The sequence below is a fragment of the Manis javanica genome, chromosome 14 (assembly GCF_040802235.1).
Source record: "Manis javanica isolate MJ-LG chromosome 14, MJ_LKY, whole genome shotgun sequence".
Lineage (NCBI taxonomy): Eukaryota > Metazoa > Chordata > Mammalia > Pholidota > Manidae > Manis > Manis javanica.
The window spans coordinates 64,320,607-64,336,460 of record NC_133169.1 but is presented as its reverse complement, the minus strand read 5'-3'; positions in this window follow the sequence as shown (position 1 = coordinate 64,336,460).

Here is a 15,854-nt window from a genome sequence, read left to right as displayed (position 1 = left end):
CAGGGCTGGGAGGTTGGAGGGAAGGCTCCTTCCTCCTGTAACTTTGCTTGCTTCCTCCTGACGACAGCCAGGTGCCCAAGGAGGCTCCTACACATCATGATGAGGCTGCAGGCCACTGTGTGCTGTGCTCACTCCCTGCTCCACATGCTGCTGACACTGCACGTTCTGATCTGCCTCACGTGCCAACCCTGCTGTGATTCCCTGTGCTCTTCATGATGCTTTGTTTTTTCAAAACCCTCCATTACAACTAGTTGTGAATATGTAATTAAGTTCTGTGCAATGTCTGAGGGGAAGTGACATGAACCTTTAGGGACATGTCCTCATGGTCAGGAGCCCCCTCCTCCTGCACCCCATGGTGCTCATGGGATGCGGCTGTGGTGTGGGGCCCTGGGGAGCAAGCCCATGAGCCTGGCATCCTGGATATTCACTTAACCAGTGACCCAGCCATTCCAGGAATTTCCAACATGTACCTGATGCTATAACCTACTTGTACTCAGGATTTCCTCACCAAAACAATAAAATATATAAAATAATTTTAGTATAACAAACACTAGGTAGAAATAAAAAAATGCATCCTTATTGTGTATATTATGTTATGAAGAATACTTTTCTCCATATAAAATGTAGGAAAACCTGCCAGTTACAGAGGTAGAATTTACCCTGTGACTGTGGGTGTGGGGGCTCAGGTGCCGAGAAAGCCCGGTCAAATCTCGGTTACCCCAGATGCCTGCCCCCACGAGAGTGTGGCTCTGCTCCTTCCTCGGGTGTATGATGACCCACATGATCCCATACTAATTCTGGGACTCTGTGACCTGTGCATGGAGAAGATAAAAGGGTCACTTGGTAAAGCCTAGAATTTCAACCCAATCTTAAGTAGTATTTGCTGGATGTGGTCATTTTCTTTTCTAAGCTCCTTCTTATAGATGTTACATTTCTGCTATATGAAGCTCAAACTTCCACCCGCTTTGGTAAGTTAATTCTGGGTTCTAAGCAGGGTGTTTCCTGCTCCAACAATTTTTCTCTAGAGTTGCTTTATATCCTATTTATGAGATTCAGGGATTATTCTAAGGAGTTTCCACACATTACATACTTGAAATTATTATTTTTATTTTTCTAATTTTAAAGAAAAGTATCACAGGTTATCTAAGAATATTTACATCTATTTCAGCTGGCAGAAATATTATTAGTGCATGAAATTAATTATGCCAGAAGAAAACATGTTATCTTGCTAAATTTTCAAAAGCAATTGTTACTAACCACGATTGTACTATAAAACACTAATAACTGTAAATGAAATATATTTTTTTATTTAAAACCAAGGAAGCATGAACCATGATATCAGAAATGGGCTTAAATGGATTCTTTAGTATATTCCACATAGTATGAATGTCCATTTTATGTATGTGTCTCTGAAAGTAGACATATAATTATGTGTATATATAATTCATATTTTATTAACAATAATTATATACATTAAAGATCTATTTGACTTTCACTTATACAAATTATGGTTCTAGCTAACAAATATTTTAGATTACTTATAAGCAATGTTTGTATGTTTATGTACTCAAATGATTAATTTGGTGGCCCAGCATCAGGGATTTTTGAGATTTCTTAGCTTAATGTTCAGTTGCTCTGTTGAGCCCATCACGTTCTCCCCAACCAGTATCACAACAGGAACACTTTCCCCTCAATAGACCTCTGTGTTTATTCTCAGTTTTAGCTCCCCATGTCCTCAGGCTATAACCACCTCCCTTTGGTCTCCCCTCTCCCAACTCTTCTTTCCCTGGGTGTTCTTGAAAGGACTTAGGGGACACATCACCACATCATGGAGGGAACAATTCACCTTTTCCTTAGAATATCTTGAGGAGGTTCTTCTCTCAGTGAGAGGATAACAGTTCTCCCAGTTCCTGCTGGGATACAGCCTGCTACTACTTTCTATTACATTAGATGAGAACAAATCTCCCTGGATGAAGAGAATCTATGAAGACTGAAGAGCTTAAAACACATGTGTAATTCCTGTAGCAAGGAAATTGTTTCTTTTACAGCCTGGATTTTCAGAGATAAACACACAAGCACCATGTAAGTAACAACTATTTGTAATTGAGGGAGGATGAAATTTTCCTTGTCTATATAAAAATCATTATTTTTCTAACATATTACCCAGTTAAATTACTGTGACCCTTTCTATTGTACATATGTAGACCCTAATTCAAAAGTTGCATTTATTCTCAAATGAACTTGAATATTATTGAATGTTTCAATTTTTGTCTCAGATACAACTGAAAGAAGAAAACCCCAGACAGTTATGAGCATCAGGGAAAATCAGACAGACACAATACACATAAATAAGGAAAATAGAATCAGGAATGCGGTATAGATGAAATCATTTTGTAAATATAATCACTTCACAGAAACACAGTTAGCAAGGGTTTTCCTGCCCAAAAGTGCTCCTAAATACAACTAAAAGTTTGACAGTAAAGTTAAAATCAAAATATATACATTATATATGGGACCCTATATCCTCTACATTCATTAAGCCTATACTACAAATTGATAAAATAATTTCTGACACACGCATTTCATTTATGAGAATGTTGTGTACTTTTAAAATTAATGTTATGTATTCAAAATACATCCTGATTAGAAGTTTCTTATTTACACATAAATTATTTCCACACATCATTCTACAACCTAGGAAAGGAAATGACTCAAGTTCTCACCCATCATATTAAGCAATTATTAGAAGCAGTGTTTCTCAAAATTATAATATGAATGAAATGGGTATGTCTTTTTTTTTAATTTTGAAATATTTATAAGGTAATAGCTGTCTTTGAAATTAAGCAGTTAACTGAGTAGTTTTGTCCATACACATTCACATGTTATTGCTGTAAAGAAGATATTTGTAATTTCTCCAGTTTCAATCTGAACATATAATTTGTAGTAACAAGATGCATATTCAAGTACAGATCTTCTAAGTTGTTCTATCTTCACCCACATCTAATAGGAATAATAATACCAGTTTTTTAAGTTACTTTATAGGTAGCAGGCATAAGATTTATATGAAAAAAATTGCCAAAATCACTAAACAAACATAGGGTAAAATACATAGTTTATCATATTAACTATGTCTAACATTTGATTTGGTTTTTATAGTCTAACCAAAATAAAGATTGCGTACTTTCAGAACTATGAAACTCAGTAGTTAGACAAGGGGAATTAAAGTAGTAAAACTAGTCATAATAATAAACTGATTCATCCATGCTCTCAATTACATTAATAATGATAATTGTAAAAACAGATTAACATTTAGAGAAAATTCTCATATTTATTTAGGAGTTCTTCCCATATCAATGGACTGTCTGGCATCAGCCATGGCATCAGGTACTTGGACAGTCATATTGCCCATAGATTTTGTCAAACAGATTTGGCAGCCCAACCAGGATCGATCTGTGAGCCCATATGCCAGATCAAGCATGTCATTCTCCTCATCAGTCACTGCTTCTAACTTCTCAAATATGTGGTCCTCAAAGATGAGATGACAGGTAGAGCAAGGCAGGGTACCCTCACATGCACCTGCGGTGCGCCTGTGCCAACGCGCTCAGCGCCCTGGGCTCCCGGACACCGCCCCCCAGGACCCGCTCGGGCTTCCGCCTGGTTCCCGGCCGTCCGGGAGGCTCCCGGCTCCTGCCCCGGGTCCAGCGAGAAGCAGCCGCCAGTGGGCCACGCCGCCGAGGGTCGCGGTGGCGGTTGGCAGACGCGGGCGCCCCCCACGGCGGCCATAGCCCGCGGCCGCGTGACTCCCAGACTCGAAGTCGGTACCCGACGCCCGAGGGCCGCAGCGGGGCGTGCGGAGGCGGCCGTGCCTCCCGGGGCCTGGCCTGGGCGGGCGCAGAGGGCCCGGGTGGGGCTTTCTTTATCCCTTTGTGCATGGCTCTCTCTGAGTTAGAGGATTTATGGACAGCCCTCTCTTCCATTCTTCCCTTACAAAAGAAACTACCCAACAAATGTGTACACATCGTTATAAATGTGTGTTTTACAACATTATCCCAGTACATTGCTATGCTTTACTCTTGCCAGAAAAATGAAAAACTGAGTTTTTAGCACTTAAATTAGTTTGATGTGTAGAATTGCAACATAGCCACAAAACACATGGTGATTTTATGTAGAGATGCTTCAGCATTTCAACTACAACCATGAAACCACGTGGTGCCCAGGGTCCATAAAAATGAAAACAGTGTTTTCATGCCTCCTACTCAGGTGCTCTGGATTGAGGAGTGTCAGACTTCAGGAGGCTGAGCAGCCCTGGGGTGGCCAGACTGAGAAGGAGCCTGACCAGTACCTCCGGCAAATGCTGCCTCATTAGGCCACAGTTAACAAAGCCCTTAGATGTGTAAGAGATTTCACAGCCACAGAAATCATTGACACTGACAGAGCATATTGGGAAAAAGAGCTATATTTGCTGTTTTGTGAACATACACGATCCAGTGTCATGTGGAATTTGGTAATGCATTAATAAAGTTAGGCATTTCAAAGATGTTTACATCCCTATCTTCGTGGACTCCTTTTCATAGATGAACACTTTGGTACATGTTTGCACTTTATAAAACCACTTAGAGATAAGGAAGAATTGGCTGTGTTATAACTCTCATAATTAAAACATAGGGAATGAACAAAAGCCAGGAACTACGTCTTTCAATAGGCTAAGGGTGTTTAAGACCAGGAGAGGAGGAGGAGGAAACGTACTTTTTGCTGAGGCCTGTAATTTTGAGTTAGAATTTTTGCCATCCCTCCTACCTAGGACAGGAAGTTTCCTATGTGTTATGAAACAGCTGAAACTGTAACTGATGGAACAATGACATCTACAGTAAGCAAATAGTTGGGCAAATTATCCTGAAAAATGTAGAAGATAAATAGTATGTGATACTTAATTAACTCTTAATTAGAAAACACAATTAGGAGAATTTAAACATGCGTGTGATTGAGACAGTGTTCCCTTCCTCCCCTTCACTCGCCAATAGTGAAGGGAACAAGCTGCACACATGGAAACACACCCTTTCTGTCCCGTGCAAATGACAATAACTACTGCCGTGAAGATGTTAGCAGCAACCAGATGACCCGATCCTATATTTCTGTAATTTAAAATACCTGTTGGGCTAAATAAATAACCATTTATTTAGGTTATACACACATTGCCTCTGCCTGCCAAGAACTCTCTGTGCTGTGTTTTTGCAGAGGACAGGCAGGAACGGAAGCCAGAGGAACCACTTTCCAGTATCACCTCTGCCATTTACGGGCCATGCCCCACAACACTGGGGGAGGTCAGGGAGCTGTTGGCCTCTCTTTGTATTATTGTCCTCAGCTGTAAAATGACAGTAGTATTGAAATCTTCTGTTTACTGAGAAAATTAAAATTAATAATAAATAACATGTTCAACATCACCAACAATTCAGTGTTGATGATGACCATCACCATTGCCAAAATCTTCCAGTCAAGAAAGGGTTTCAGTAACTTCTTTACATTAACTAATTTAATGCCTAGAACAGTCCTGTGAGAAATGATGAAACAAACACAAGGGTTTATGCAACTTGGCAAATGTCTACAGGTGTTGAGCAGCAATGAGGAAGTGCACATCCCACAGTTCTGGCTTCTGTAGCCTTGCTTTCAACCGCTACATTTAACTCGCCGAGGTACAGTAAATACTAAGCCAATGTTAACTATTTATCTCAATTAGTAGCTGTTTACAGTGAATGTTTACCTTGTGGTAAACACTGTGTACAGAGTACTCCTGTTGCTCTTAGTAAATTTCCATAGGACTCCACTTACATCTATTAAGTAATTGTAAAACTTAGTCTCTTAAAAATTCACAAAGTTTCACAAAGTAATTCACCCAGTTCAAGGCAGACAGATTGAAAACCAAAATGTTTCTAGTCCCTGGTCCTTGTCCTTTCTTCTACATTATCCTGAGTCTCAGACTCCTTATTATAACCCCATACAAAATTCCCCCTTTATCTCCAGAGAAGCTGGCTAAAATTCAGAAGTTCATGAAATTACTATCTTTTGCACAAATTAGAAGTATTCTGGTAATGTGCTATTAATTTAAAACATCTCTTTCAATATATGTTTCATAAATCATTTCAGAGAGATCACTTCTGAAAGTTAGAAATTTTTTAATTACTTTAATTGTGGGGAAAGGCATGTATCATAAGAAAACTTAACTATTCTTAACCGTATTTCTGTGCTGGTGACTACACTCACATTGCCTGGCATCCATTCACCATCCATCTCCAGAACTATTTCACACTGAGAAGCTGCAATTCTAACCCAGTAAAGCTCAACTCCACATTCCATTCTCCCGAAGACCTCAGCAAACATTATATGCTTTCTGTCTATAAGAACTTACTGTAGGTACATTTTAATGGAATCAAAGTTTTTATCATTTTATGACTAGATTATTTTGATGTATTCAAGACTTATTTTCAAAGGCAACAAAACCAAGAAGCAAAATACATAATTATGAACAAATAAACAACTTTCCAGGGATACCTTGGTCTTTGCTTCCTACTTTGGTTGTCTTTGAAACTCTTTTATATAGATGTGCTGGAGTTTCTTCTAACAGCTGGAAGTGTATTTTGATCATACCTTACTTTGTGTTAGTGTATATCACATGGGTAATTTGATAAAGCCATAACTGGGAACACATCACATAAATTTGCAAATGCTGAATGATCAGCTCATTCATTCATCACAGACATTGTCACACATACATGAGCAAGTCACAGTAACACAAAACAAATAGAGCAGTGTAACAGGGAACTTGAAAGATTAATTTCCTTGCCTACACATACAATCTAATACCTTAATTTTGAAAGAACCTACTCTATGTATTTTACTTTTCCTGATTTTTGAGGTATAAATTGTATAAAAATTGTATATATTTATAGGATTCAACTTGATATATAGGTATACATATACTTTATATATATATAAATATAAATAGACACACACAAGTAGTGAGGTAATGACCACAGTAAGATAATTAACATATCTAATAGCACAAGTAGGCACCATATTATTTCTTTCTATGTGTTGATTACAGTACACGGCTCACCCTTTCTGAGCCACTGGGTGTCAATCAACCACACAGGTGTCACAGAGTTTTTTCTTCTGGGATTGTCTGATGATCCAAAGATTCAAACCCTACATGGTGTCCTGTTCCTCATGGCTTACCTGGTGGCCCTGTTTGGAAATGGACACATCATTATCCTTACTACGTGGGATCCTCAACTTCACACACCCATGTACTTTTTCTTAAAGAACCTGTCATTTATAGATCTCTGCTACATTTATTTCACTGTTCCTAAATTTTTTCTTAACTCTTTAATGAAAAGGAACAAAATCTCTCTCCTGGGAACTAAAACAGTGTTTTATGTAGAGATGACTCAGCATATCAATCTAGCACCAAGATAAATAGTGTCCAGGGCCCACAAATAGGACAACAGGTTTTTCATTTCTCAACCCTCACATGCCCTGGATCAGGGAGTGTCAGACAGCGGTAGACTGGACAAAGTGGGAGTGCCCTGGCCTGGGAATAGCCCACCTGTTGTCTTTGGCAAATTCTGCATCAACAGCTGAGTGTTATGCCTTCAGATGTAGTACAGGGGTTTCTAAGTCACAATAGATACAAGGGCATATCTTACTGGGAAACTTAGTTTCATTTTCTGATTTGTGCAAATGTGAAATCTAGCTTTAGTTGGATTTGGAAATCCACAAATATAGTCAGGGTGAACTGGACATGTTTTCAGCCCTAATTACATGGAGTCTGTTTCACAGAATGAGTCCCTTACTATTTGGAGTTCATTAAACCATTCAGAGGTGAGAAAGAATTTGCTGTATTATGCGCCTGAGAATTAAAGCACAGAAACTAAACAAAGCCAAGAACTGTGTCTTTCATGTTTGGTGGTATTTAGACCATGACTAGAAGAAGAGAAAGTGTACATTTTGTTGACTCCTGAAATTTTGAGTTAGAATTCCCACAGGTTAGGAAACAGCTGAAACTATAGGTGGTCGGTCATTGCCATTAGACCCAGGCTGAAGGGAGCAAATGAACAAGGAAAAAATTATTCTGAAAATGTACAAATACTGGGTAATTGATAATAAATGCTTTCCTAAAAAATATGGCCAGTTTTAGAAAAGCCACTGAGACAATATTATCCTAATTTTCTCCTTCACTCACCAACGTTTAAGTGCACAAGCTGCACACATACGACCACACCCTTTCCATCCAGTGAGAATGGCAGGAACTACTGAGATGAAGCTGTAGTAGCAATGACATGGCCTGGTTTTATTTTCCAATTAACTGTAAATAATATTGGATTAAAAGAACTAACTTTCTATGGTTTTCTAAGCTACATCCATTCCCTGCTTCTGGCCAGGAACTCTCTATGCTGTGTGTCTTTGAAGAAAACAGGCAGGCATGAAGTCAAAGAAACCACTGACCAGTCATTTCTCGGCCATAAACTGGTTATGACCTTTGGCCCTGGGGTCAGGGAAAGAGTTCTGGCAGCCCCTCTGTGTCTTCTTCAGCTCTGAGATTAAAATAGTGTTGGGACCTTACTCTCTTGCTTGTTGTTCTGATTACAATTAGTAATAACAACTTCAGTATCTTCAACAACAACCAATATGGTGATGAATCACCATTGCCAAAACTTTTTTTATTGAAGTACTGTTGAAATACAATCTTATATTGGTTTCAAATATACAACACAGTGGTTCACTGTTACCCATATAATTAAACCCTCACCCCATCTAGTATCATTACTATCAACTTAGAAAGATGTTACAGAATCATTGACTATATTCTCCATGCTGTGAAAATTTATATAGTCATTGATTATTGTGCCTCTTTATCCTCCTCCCCCTCCCCCATTGTAACCACCAGTCCCTTCTCAGTGTCTATGAATCTAGTGCTGTTTTGTTCCCTCCATTTTACTTAGTTCTTAGAGTCCACATATAAGTGAAATTGATATGGCATTTCTCATTCTCTGTCTGGCTTATTTCACTGAGCATAAATAATACCCTCTGGATCCATCTATGTTATTAAAAATGGCAGAATTTATTTCCTTTTCTTGCTGAATAATATTCCCTTGTGTATATGTACTGTCTCTTCTTTATCCATTCATTTATTGATGAGCACTTAGGTTCCTTCCATACTGGCTATTGCAAATAGTGCACCAATAAAAATAGGGGTGCATTCACCTTTTTGAGTCAGGGATTTTGTTTTCTTCAGGTAAATTCCTAGGAGTAGAATTACTGGGTAAAATGGTATTTCTATTTTTAGTTTTTTTTGTGAAATCTCCATACTGCTTTCCACAGCAGTTGCATCAATTTACATTCCCACCAACAGTGTAGGAGGGCTCCCCTTTCTCCACATTCTTGCCAGCATTTATTTCTTGTGTGGGATAGTGGCCATCCTAACTGGTATGAGGGGATACCGCATGGTGGCTTTGACTTGCCTTTCCCTGATGATTAGCCATGTGGAGCTTTTCATGTGCCTGTTAGTCATTTATTTTTTCTTTGGAGAAGTGTCTGTTCAAGTCCTCTGCCCATTTTTTAATCAAATTATTTGTTTGTTTTTTGGATGTTGAGGCAAATGAGTTCTTTGGATATTTTGAATGTTCACTCTTTATCAGATAAGTTGCTTATGAATATATTCCCCCAAACTGTCGGATGTCTTTTTGTTCTGCTGATGGTGTCCTTTGCTGTACAGAAGCTTTTTAGTTTGATGTAGTCCCACTTGTTCATTGCTTATTTTGTGTCCTTTTATAGTTTTTCAAAAGCTTCTAAATGTGTATATTATTAATTTAGAACCGTCCTGCTAGAAAATGACAAAACAGGTACACAGGGTTTTAGTAACTTGACAAATGTCTGCAACTAGTAACAAAGAGAAGCTATAGATACACACACACACACACACACACACACTGCACATTGTGAAATGGTAACTACAGATAATTCACATGTCCATCAGTGTGACTAGGTAACATTTTCTTTAGTGTATATGTTAATTTACAGTACACAGTTCACTTCTGGGGACCACAATATTGGATGAAATGATCAACTATACAGGGGTCACTGAGTTCTTTCTCCTGGAATTTTTTCATGACATTAAGATGGAAACCCTCCAGGGTGTCCTGTTCCTCGTGGCTTACCTGGCAGCTCTGTTAGGAAATGGACTCATCATCACTCTCATTACTTGGGATCCTCAGCTTCACACACCCATGTACTTCTTCCTGAAGAATCTGTCACTCACAGATTTCTGCTACATTTCTGACACTCTTCCTAAATTTGCTTTCAACTCCCTGATGAACAGGAACAAAATATCCTTCCATGGATGTGTTTTCCAGGTGTTGTTCTTTGTGAGCTCTGCTGCTGCTGAATTATTCACCCTCACAGTGATGTCCTATGACCACTACGTGGCCGTCTGCCATCTGCTGCACTATGAGACCATCATGAACAAAGGGGCCTGTGGATGGATGGTGGTGGCTTCATATGTCAGTGGAGGGCTCTCTGGCAGCAACATTTTCTATAACTTTTAGTTCCAATAAGATCCATTATTTCTTCTGGGATATCCCTCAGATTATTTTGATCTTAGACTCCAAAACGAACACAAATGAAGCATCATTGACTGCACTTAGTACAAGTATCTCACTAGCTTGTTTCATCTCTATTTTATATTCCTATGTGCACATCTTCTCTGCTGTCTCAAGGATCTCCTCCGTGGAGGGCAGGTCCAAAGCCCTCTCCACCTGCCTCCCTCATTTGGTTGTTGTGACTGTGTTTCTTTCAAGAGGTACCGTGGCCTACCTGAAGACAGCCTCTGAATTGAAATCCATCGCAGACCTGGTTTTGTCTGTATTTTACACAGTGGTTCCTCCATCAGTAAACCCCATCATATACAGCCTTAGAAACAAAGACATAAAAGTAGCTCTGGGAAAACTCCTTGTAGTTTTAGTAATTAAGTCTAATTAAATATATTTGGGTAGTTTTGATAGAAATTTGTCCTAGTCCTAACATATATCCCTTTCATGTATCATATTATTAATGTACTGTCTTGGTCATTTGGGAACTGCAGTAGAGCTGTCAGAGCAGAAGGTTCTTCTGACAAATGGAAGAAACAAAGATATCAGTGGAACACTATTACTGTGGTATATGTTGGGCAGTGGCTAGCAAAATTTCTTTAGCAATATATGTTTTTTTTTAAATCTACAGTTCCTCATTGTAACATTAGTTTAGCAGGGTATGAGTAATAACATAACATGCACTTTTTTCAAAAAAAACCTGGCCCTGCACAAGAATGATCCTAGAGTTTAGAAAATATGTTGCTTACATTTCCATTATTTTAGCTCCCTTACTGCTATATCATTTCATGATAAGTGGATCCACACCATTTTTGTTGTACCCAGAACATCAGTATGGACAGCCTGGCCCAGGTATGAAACCACGGCCCTTGCTTTTCAGACTGTCAGAATGAGAGATCATTTATCCTTATAATGGAAAAGTGCAGGTTTCCTTTCTCTCTTAGACTCACAATTAAATAGAAAATAAAAGGTGTGTGGGTAGACACCTACTGTCTCCTAGTATTTTACCTTCTTCCTCTTTCCAAGAGGCTGCCCAGGTATGTCCCTCTCCAGTACAAGGAGGCCAGGCCACCTGTGCACCACACAGGCCCACTGCAACAATATGTTTACAATACACAGTCAGTAAGTGCCTCATGTCAACAGTGCTATTTCCCTGTGCTCTTCATGACACTTGGACATTACAAAAAAGCCTCCATTACAACTGTTTGAGAACATGTGATTATGTTCTGGGCAGTGTCAGAGGTAAAGTGACATGAAACTTAAGGGGCATGTCCTCATGGTCAGGAGCCCCTCCTCCTCCCCACCTGTGGTGCTCACAGGAATGCAGCTCTGGTGTGGAGGCATCTGGGATCATGCCATGGACATCCACTTACCCAGGACACAGCCATCTGTGGGATTCCAGCAGAAATGCCTACCTACATTCATGAAAAAACATGTCCAGTAATTTATGTTGCACACACAGGAAACTAACACAATGCTGAAACCTAGTTAAACCGTTATATTATGATTTACTGATGATGACATTAGAAAAACAATATTGATTCAATCACAGTCATAATAAAAAGGGGATTGATAAAAGCAAACCTCATACGATGATTCCATTAATAACAGACATGAAGTCATGCATGCTAATTGTGTTTGAAGTCATTCAATTGTTTCACCTTGAAAGGTCAATGGCTGAAATTGGACAAAAAGTATACTGTTGGAATGGTAGTAATTTTATTCTTGATTTGTTGGGCTGTTTCCATCCCATAGTAAGTTTATAAAAATTATCAAGGTATGCTTTACTTTTTTGTTAATTATTCATATTGTTATACTTTGGTATACAGTAAAAACCTGTAACACAGTATCCAAAAATCAAGAGATAAGATAAAATATCATGAAATGTAATAAAAATATTCTACAGTCTTTCTCATAGATATACCTGACTCATGGTTAAGGAACAATAGTCTGCTTTAACTTATATATTAAAATTTTTAAAGGTTGTGGAAAGAGGGTAACCATTCTACCCTATTGGTGGGAATATAAATTGGTGCAGTCACTGAAATGAAATCATTTGCAACCAAAGTAATACAATTTTAAAAATATTTTAACCATGAGGAAAATGACCTGTTTTCTTAAAACCTAAAATATATTGACAAAAGAAATTTAAAAAGCACAAATTATTTTTATGATACTCCTTGCTCATAGATTAGAAAAATTAATATTGTTAAAATGTCCATACTACACAAAGTATTTACAAATTGAATGTAATCCCTATCAAATTTCCAATGGCATATTTCACATAAATAGGACAAATGGTCCTTACATTTTTATGGAACAAATGAACCCAGATTGTCATAGAAATCTTGAGAAAGAAGAACAAACCTGGGTATAGCATGGTCCCCAGGTTCAAACTATACTGTAAGCCTATAGTAATCAGAACAGTCTTTTCCTAAAAGGAAGCACATACATCAATGAAGAAAATAGAAAGCCACGATGTAAACCCACATGTAGAGTTGATTAATATGTGGCAAAAGAGGCAAGAAAATACCTGGAATATACAGATGGGAAATTGAATAAATGAGGTTGGGAACACTGGACAGCCACAAGCAAGAGAATAAAACTATTGTTGTCTTACACACTATGCAAAAATAACTCAAACTGATGTCAACATGTCAATGTTAGTCCAGAAATCAAAAAAGTTTATGCAGTGAACTCCTGGACATAGGTCTGGAAGATGATGTTTTGTTATGACACCAAAACAAAGGAAAAAAATACCTAGTACACTCAATTTTTGTTGTTTTATTTTAACAGGTTAATTAAAGTTTGACTGAAATACAATAAACTGAATATATTTCCAGTGCACAAACTGATAACATACACAGTTAAGCTTACATACCCTTGAAATCTTTACTTCATATCAAAATAAAAACAAACATCATCCTCTACAGTTTCCTTGGGCCCTGTGGTCATCCCACCATTTGTCTTTCCCTGTCTCCCAAAGCCCCAGTCTCTGATCTGTTTCTCTGACTATATATGCATTCAATTCTTTACTTATGTATAAATGAAGCAAGTGCTAGTTTTTTGTTTGGCTTCATCACTGATTATAATAATCTTGAGTGTCATCCATGAGATTTTCTGAGTCAACAGCTTATTCATTTATTGCAAAGTGGTTTTTGAATGTAGGACATAACCACACTTTATTTATCCATTTTCTGTTGATGAATATGTATTGTTTCTAGTTTCAGCCTAGTAAAAATAACTTACTGGAAAACATTGCCAGATGTTTCTGGTTACCCTGCATAAATACTTAAGTGTGGAAGGGCTCTACCACATTATTTGTCAATGTTTTAAGTTTTCTTGTGATGTGTGATGAGAATTATATATCCATTCTTCTTTATATCTTAGACAAAGTCTCCTATTTGGATATATTACTTGGAAAAAGTTTCTAAAAATCTGTGGTTTGTTTTGTAATGTGTTATTTTTTCTTTTTGCATCATGGCAAAATTTGTTTTGACTGAACAAAATTTTGCACTATTTCAATAAATGACAAATATCTTACACAAAACAACAAAGGTTTTAAAAAATGGAAAAACATGAAACAAAAGGTTGAAATTCTTAATTCCCTTAGTTATTCAATGAATTTACAATTAAACTAATGAAAATATTATGAAGTATGAAGAGGGAAGAGACTTATAAATGTTATTATCTTGTAACTGTGGGTGTTCAGATATCAGTTTCTGTAAAAGCCAAGTCAAATCTGGAGGGGACTCCAGATTTCTGAGCCCTGAAAATATGACTGGGCTCTTTACTTGGGGACCTCAAGGCCCAGAGGATTCTATGATAATTCTGGTACCTGTGAGCTGGGCATGGAACAGTAGGAATAAAAGGGCCCCGTGGGAAAGGCTGAACTTGAACTTGAGGTTGGCAAGTATTTCCCTGATGATTTCTTTTTTCAGCTCCTTGAACTTCCTCTAGTGGACAGAGGTGCCAAACAACTTGAGAATTTCTTACAGAAAAGAATCTCTTTTTGATAGGGAGAAGGGGTTCTTTCTAATTCTTTGTTCATGATTTCAGCCTTCTTGTAAATGTTACATATCTGAAAAGTGCATCACATATCTACACATTTTGGGAAGCTACTTCTAGATTTCTAAGCAGTGCATCCCCTCCTCAGACAATTTTCTTTGGATTTGAATTTTATGTTCTTTATGTGGTTCAGGCAGTTTTAAAGGCATCTCCTACTCATTCCATATTTGCAATTACTACTCTTGTTTCTCATCATAGTAAACAAAAAAAACAAAAGATAACATGTACAATAATAATCACATCTATTTCAGCAGTAGCATATAATAATTACATCACATTAATCACACCTTCATAAAAACTAACACTAGATCCTTATTTTAAAACATTAATATGTGTTTGGAATAAAAGTAAGTAATATGTTAGAAAAACCTAGGTAATATAATTTTTAATATAAAACCAAAGAAACATGCACAATGAAGACAGAAATGAGCCGAACGGATATATGTTGTGTAAGATATAGAGACATTTTAAATACTTAATATTTAACTTTTAATTATGAAAATTCTTATTCTAGACAACAGAAAAGGTTTTGCATTTCTAGGTATTGAAAAAATGAAGTTGGTAGATCAACACAAGGGATTTTAACTCTCTCAGAGGCTTCCTAGCTCAATGCCAAATTGCTTTGCTAAGCTGGTCTTTTTCCACCCAACCAGTGTCACAAAATACACACTTTTCCCTGAAGCAGACCTGTGGGTTTATTCTCTGGTCTGATTCCCCAGGTCCCTGACTGGCAGCTGCCCCTCCTGGTCTGCTCCCCCCTCCTCCTCTCCTGGGAGTACTTGGAAGGACTCAGTGGAGACCCCAGAGCCTCAGAGCTGCAACCATGTGCCTTTTCTTAGGCAGCCAGGAAGTGATCTCTCAGTGAGAGGATTACTGAGTTCCCCACAGTTCCAGTTGAGATACAAGCCAATACTATTTCCAGTTACAATAGATTGGAACAAATTTTCCTGAAGAGAATGTTTGAAGATTGGAGAGTTCAAGTCACATGCAAAATTGCTATAATAAGGAAACAGTCTCTTTTACAGCAAAGTTTTTCAGAGATGAATGCATGGTCAAAATGTAAGTAACCTTTATTTGGCACTTTTGGATATGATAAAATACTCCTTGTATATAGAAAGGATTATTTTTCTAACATATGATCCAATT